At 41.1% G+C, this 6,000-nt stretch overlaps 1 long non-coding RNA gene across 1 annotated transcript in view; it reads right to left on the bottom strand.

Moving 5' to 3' along the window:
- The window catches only part of LOC110394907, a 28,011-nt gene continuing 22,555 nt past the window's right edge, over positions 545-6,000 (bottom strand). The window contains exon 3 of the long non-coding RNA XR_002436020.1: positions 545-1,674. This is a non-coding gene — a long non-coding RNA (uncharacterized LOC110394907). The remainder of the gene's footprint in view (positions 1,675-6,000) is intronic.

The raw sequence follows: 6,000 nt of genomic DNA, 5'->3' as shown, positions 1-6,000 counted from the left end.
ACCTGATCTAGTTGTGCATGTCCCTATTCATTGCTGTCATGTTTTTATGATTTTCGGTTATTGGTACTCCACATCATAACATCATGTAGTGGATGTACCTGGTTCTCAGAAGAGAAGGACTACTACATTCCCCATGGTACTTTGCTCCTCTGTTACCATTTTCCAGCCGGAGGGAAAAGATAAAACTCGCAGTATAAAAACTTGCAGATCACGAGACCTCGTTCCTTTTTCCGCCCGTCTCTCGTCTTGGCAGCACCTCGCTCTCCAGCCGTCTTATCGTCGGTAGTAGAGTAAGGCCTACCTTGATTTTGGGACATTCTCTCTCTCTGTATTGGATTTATCAGCTTAAATTGTAATTATATTGTATTATAGTGTGTTGTTTTGCATTCCGATATCTTATTTAGTAAATTAGTTTGTTTCTCCTCAGATTGTTGCCGCTGTTCTTTGCTCTCAGGGCCATCTCCTTACCCTTTTCCTCTTTTCCCTTTTCCCGGGGCGTGGGCCCGTGGGTCCCCCGTCCCCTTCGTCACAGAACCGGGCCGAATGCCCGTAAACCGTTGACAATTGCTGAGGAGTTGGACTAGATGGCCTGTAAGAGTCCCTTCCAACTCTAAGGATTCTATGATTCTATAACATAGTCATTATGATTCTTTGATTGTTCTGTGTTTGACCATATGTAATTCTTGACTGGCAACTGATGTTATTGCTTACTATTATGTATATTACCATAATATTTAGAAGCTCTATTAGAAGCCAGGATCCCTGTGCACAAATGCAAGCCAAGAAGACACTCCTCGTCCAAAGAATTTTCAAACTAAGTAGAAGACAACAGATGGAATGAGACAGATGGTTGGAGGCTGAGGGTGGTAAAATAAAGTCCAGAAATGATATTAAGTAGTGGTTTTAAAACTTTATGAGTTCAGTCATTGTCAGATGCTTTGAAGATAACATAAAATAAAAATAAAAATGAAATATAAATAAATAAACAGAATTTTAATTGGAGTTCTGACGAACTGTAGTGAAGATCTGAACATGTGTATGGAGGACGTCTTAACTCTGTGGGGAAATTGACTCACATATATGTTTATACATGCATAAATACCTGTCTAAAAATCTGGTAAGCAATAATAATTTAAGTTGTATTTGTGAATAGGATTCTCTCCACTGAGATGAGGAATAACAATAATTGAAAGACAATTTAAGTGAGAATCTAAAAATGAGAACATGAAAAATAAGAACTACGACACAATTTGCCAGTATTTAAATATCTTCATATTGTCTTATTTATATCTACCTTTGCATTCTGAAGATGTGCTCCTTCAATTCAGGTAGCACTTTTCATCCCAATAATACTTATGTTAAGAATATTTTACTGTGGATACTTGAACAGTTTCCGAAAGGACTCAAATCTGTGGTGATGTGTCTTATACAGAGACTATGAAAACATTAATGAATATAATGTTTCCCTGATTCTTGCACATATTGACAAGTGTAGTTTAGTAATCCTTTTCTGGTGTAAAAGACAGAGCAAGTATGGATTCAGACATTGTCACAAAGAGTTAACTTATTTTCAAAAAGCTTAATTTTACTACATCGTCATTGAAAAGGAGGAAATTTATCTCTTCCAGATTCTCCCATCCAGACTTCTAGTTCACCTTCATTTGGAGTCAGTATCTAGAACAAAAAAACAATAAACTTCAAAACTTCTATGGCAATTCTAGTGGCAAGTCATTCTGGGAATGGCCAGTCAAGAACAGGGAAGATCAAAGTAGACAAAAGTAACTATATTCAAGATCAGTTCTGGAGAAACTTTCAACACAAGGGAAATCAAGCAAGCTGTGCAGAGTGTGGTTGTGCAACTTGACTGTTTTGAGCAGAAGGTTAGACTAGAGATGTCCTGAGGTTTCTTCCAACTTGAATTATCCTATGAACGAAATACATCCCACTTCAGAACTTGCAACCCATTGTTGGAAGAAGGAACGATAGACTGAAATGTACAGAATAGGAGACATACAGCACGCAAAGTCCAATTCAAAAGCAGCACAAAGTCATTGGGCTGCTGCTACTGCTGTTATGGGCCTGCCTAGCCGGATTAACACTGACAATGGCTCCTGTTTTACTTCTCGTTCGACACAAGAATGGCTAACATTGTGGGGAATTTCTTATACCACAGGCATTCCCGGTAACTCCCAAGGGCAAGCCATTGTGGAACGTGCTAATCGCCTCCTCAAGGAAAAGTGACGCGTCCTTGGGGAGGGGGAAAGATATAGGGGGAAGATACCTGTTGGCAGGCAAGCTGAGATACTAGCAAAGGCTTTTTATGCATTGAATTATTTCGAACTTGGTGGCTACAGATGAACCCCCACACGGAAACATTGGCAGCCTGAGATCTTAAGTAAGGGACTGGCCCTATGTGGGTTTCAGTGCAATACATTCGGCCTCATTTCAAGGCAGAAAATAACTGGGATTGTGTGTTTCTTACTTATTGGTATTGTTTCATAATTTGTTGTATTATAGATACTATAGTGAGTGATGAAAAACGGCTGCACTACCCACTGGATGGTATTATAACAACCCTAGAAATGGTATGGCAAAGTAGGTGATTTTCCTGTGTTAGCAATGCAGCCTCAAGATTACTGTGTGCTGCTTCTATTTTAGTAATAGATAAAATGTGAATTGAACAGGATTTGATGTTACCAGTGCTAGAATTTATGGGGATAGTTCTTTTAGTGTAATTTTACAGCCTCATTATCAGTAATTCTTGGTTATGATGTTATTAGCCTATCAGTTAGCATTTTCTTAATTTGTGAAGGCAAAACCTGGAAAGGAATCCCAGGCAAAGGGATGACCCTGTACTATACAATTATAAACTGCATTTCATCCCGCCAGTCAGGATTTTAGAAATATGACTACGCATCACTCGAGACAAAGGCGCACGCTATCTTACTTTGATTCCACATGTGATTCTGATATAGGATTCTGAGTATTGCCCAGCAGATTTTTAGTTCACTGGTCCCTTCAATTGGCACCTATATCAGGGGCCCAAACGCCCCTCACTATAGAATGATCTTGGGATAGAGAGAAGTATTCTGATAGTTTTAAGGGAACAGATAGTTGTGTCTATAGCTGCAAATGTTTTGTTTCGTGGAGAGAGCTGACCTTGGTAGTTTATTTTGCTTTGTGAACAGGTGATCCACTTGGGCTCTGTATAACGCACTGGCCATGCGGATGCAGTGTACAAATGGAAAAAACCCTGCAGACCTTGAGAAGAGTAAAAGCAGGAGAGAGTCTGTGGTGGGTGAGAGAGGAAGAGTGCTCTTTGAAGCAGGGGACGCCCTGCTGGCACTACCTATCGCATCCACCTCTGGTGTGTTTCTTCTCTTTCTTTTCCGGTGGTTTGCCACCTTTCAAGGGTCAATCAGTAATAATGCACTAGCTTAGGGAGTTTCTGATTCCTGCTTATGGGATTATCTAGAATGGATGCCCGTGTTTGTGTGAGTGCGTGTATGTTGGCTGGAGCTCATGACCCTCTGTGCAGTTCTGAGTGCATGGTTTGCTTGTCCCTTCTCCTGAGGCATCCTGTCTCTCAGATCCAAACATACCCTGAAACAGCACTGCTCAGCTTTAGCCACACTCACCAAGTTAAGATGTTAGCCCGCTAAGGAAAGTAATGCCCCTAGTGATGTTCTAGCACGCTTGCCCATTAATATCAATTCTATCCGACATGCAACTCCATGAAGTTGTGGAACCACTGATTTTCTATTAGTCCAAAGGCATGGCTGTGAACACTCTAAAAGGATGTGTTGTACAAGTTTAGTGATCATTCAAAATCAATATGTCAGAGTATACAAAAGTTGAAGATTCTCTCTAATCAGTTACAGGTACACACAGAATGGGACCCTCAGGGATTCTTTTCCAGGTTGCAGGGACTTGGGCCATGGGCCAAACAAGTGTTCATTCTTTTAATGGGTTTGGCAGTATTTCTTGTCATTATGCTATGTTTGCCTTGTATTTTTTCTTTCGTTTAACATGTTGTCAATCGAAAGGTTGGCTTGCTGGACGGTCAAGCAAGCTAACGTCATGATGCTTGTGCTTGATGTAATGTTAGAAGATTTGAATAGTGTGTGATATGAGCTTTTGTAGAATAGAGCAGCTATAGATCTCTCTTGGCTCAAGGCCATGGATGTCAGGACTTGAGCCTTCTATTTTCAGGAACTGCTGATGGGAAGACATAAGCCCAGTAAGCTCTAACTGAAAGAAGACCTCGACAAGGAACTGCTGATTTCTTCAAGAATCATTCTTTGAAGTGACCACCTGCTCACGACGCACCCATTTTCTCATTCCTTCGACTTAGCCCTTGGTGCTGCACACCCAGAACTGCATTTTGTGTGGCACGGAAAATGAGCAAGATGGCTTGACTACTCTGAGCACCTTGTCATCCACATGGAGTCCACATGCTTGATATGATTCAAAAGTCAGGTGCTCATGAATAGGTGATAATTCCATTAAGGGCTGGCATCGATCCATTTGGTGACTGGCTACAACTTTGTTTAGTGGACTGGGACCATGGCTTGCACAGATACTTAGAGGATTAGGTATAGCGCTTTTAATGCTTATTGTTATAATACTATGCACACCTTGCTTTGTAGGATGCATACAACGATGCTTACAGCATATGATGGAACAAGATTAGTGCATAAACACCATAGACTGTGTGAAAGCTTGTAGTAAGTTTTAGAACAGCTAGAAATATGCATTTATATTATGCGTGTGTGATAGGGTTTTAATAGCAGATAGCTTAGTTAGGAAATAGGCATAGGGAGAGGATGTTTGTGGTCACGCTGTAACAGGATAAAATTTTATAGAGCATGGGGGAGGGGGAAATGTTGTCAGAGGCGTAAAACGGAGCGCTCGGGATGTAACGCGGAAGGCCCTTCCCCATGGTGCTTGACTATTGGTTGACCTACTTAGATGAACCCATGTCGTAAGACTGAGAGGCGGCACCTTTTGCCTGGATAAGGCAGTGCATGACCGCACCGTTTATGGTCTCCGGATACTCATGCACAGCACGTTATTTACAGTATGATTGGCCAGTAGCCCGTGTGATCTTCTGGAACAGTCTAGTAAAAGATAAGAAATACTATATAGTTCTGTAACTTTTAACAATAAACGCCATTTTGCTGCTCATCATATTGATGCCTACGTGCAGTGACTGACCGGGACTGGGTTTTGGTTCTCAGCATGCAAAGGTAATATGAGCAGGGCTGCTGAAGTTCAGTAACAGTCCACCATGTGTAACATCTCATGATTCTAAGCCCAAAATTCAAACAAAAACTTTTTGAATGTTTTTCTAATGTGGCCCTTCTCAAAGATAATGGAAGTGTCTGACACGAGACCACTATTGCTTCAATATTGCCACAAAAAACAGAACAAAGACAGAATTTATTCTTGAAAGATTGGAACCACAGCACAAAAGAGACATTGACCTATTAGAGGAGGGCCACAGAAATGATCAGAGGGCAGGAGTGCCTCTACTAGAAAGAAAGGCTGTGGCAGTTGGGATTGTTTAACCCAGAGAAGAGAAGGCTCCAGGGATACTTCATTGTGGTCTTTCAATAGTTATAGGGGACCCACAGAAAGGTGGGGAATGACTATCAGGGTATGTAGTGATAGGACAAAGAGTAATGGTTTTAAACTAAAAGTGGTTTGATTTAGATTAGATGATAGGAAGAAATTCTTGTTGTAAGAGTAGTTGAATACTGGAACATGTTGCCCAGAGAAGTTATAGATGCTCACTCCCTGGAAGTGTTCAAGGCCAGGTTGGATAGGGCTTTGAGCAACCTGGTCTAATGGAAGGTTCCCCTGTCCCTGGCAGGAGAACTGGAACTAGGTGATCTTTAAGGTCCCTACCAACCCAAACCTTTCCACGACTTTATTATTCTATGAAGTACAACAAATTAAAGCACAAGTCTGATCTGCTCAGAAATGAAAAAGAAAATG

Source organism: Numida meleagris, chromosome 2, assembly GCF_002078875.1.
Source record: "Numida meleagris isolate 19003 breed g44 Domestic line chromosome 2, NumMel1.0, whole genome shotgun sequence".
In the NCBI taxonomy this organism is placed as follows: domain Eukaryota; kingdom Metazoa; phylum Chordata; class Aves; order Galliformes; family Numididae; genus Numida; species Numida meleagris.
Note: the sequence above shows the minus strand (reverse complement) of the source record. Positions and strands in the feature narration are given on the sequence as shown.